The sequence below is a fragment of the Oryzias melastigma genome, linkage group LG3 (assembly GCF_002922805.2).
Source record: "Oryzias melastigma strain HK-1 linkage group LG3, ASM292280v2, whole genome shotgun sequence".
Classification (NCBI taxonomy): Eukaryota; Metazoa; Chordata; class Actinopteri; order Beloniformes; family Adrianichthyidae; genus Oryzias; species Oryzias melastigma.
In genome coordinates this window covers 11,452,847-11,453,241 of record NC_050514.1, presented here as the reverse complement: position 1 = coordinate 11,453,241, position 395 = coordinate 11,452,847, and the positions used below count along the sequence as shown (strand labels likewise).

General features: G+C 32.9%; 1 protein-coding gene across 5 annotated transcripts in view; it reads left to right on the top strand.

Annotated features, from left to right (window-relative positions):
- cdkl5 (cyclin-dependent kinase-like 5) overlaps positions 1–395 on the top strand; it is a 71,676-nt gene that overhangs the window by 52,186 nt on the left and 19,095 nt on the right. The gene's annotated exons all lie outside the window — the stretch shown is intronic.

Below are 395 nucleotides of genomic sequence, written 5' to 3'. Positions count from 1 at the left end.
CTGGATGTTATGGGTTTTCTCAGAAGTGACAGATCCTGAAGTGGTCCAGTATTTATTTAATGTTTTAGATTTAAGTGACATTGACATGTCATGGAATAAACGGGCTCATGCAGTGAAAACTCCTTTGTCACATTAAAAAAGAGAGAGAGACAACATGACTTTTTTTGTCCTTTAAATGAATTATATTTTTATTTGAAAGCTCTTTATCTTTGGCTACTACAAAAATTCACCTTTTAGCAGGGGTGTAACAATGTCAAGTCATGTCATAATTTGTGTTGCTGATCATAGTTAATTATAGTTCATTTTGAACAATCCAATTCACTGATCTAAAATTGATCCAGAACATCTTTGGTCAAAAATGTAACGAAGAAAAATACTTGTGTAGGAGAGAGTGG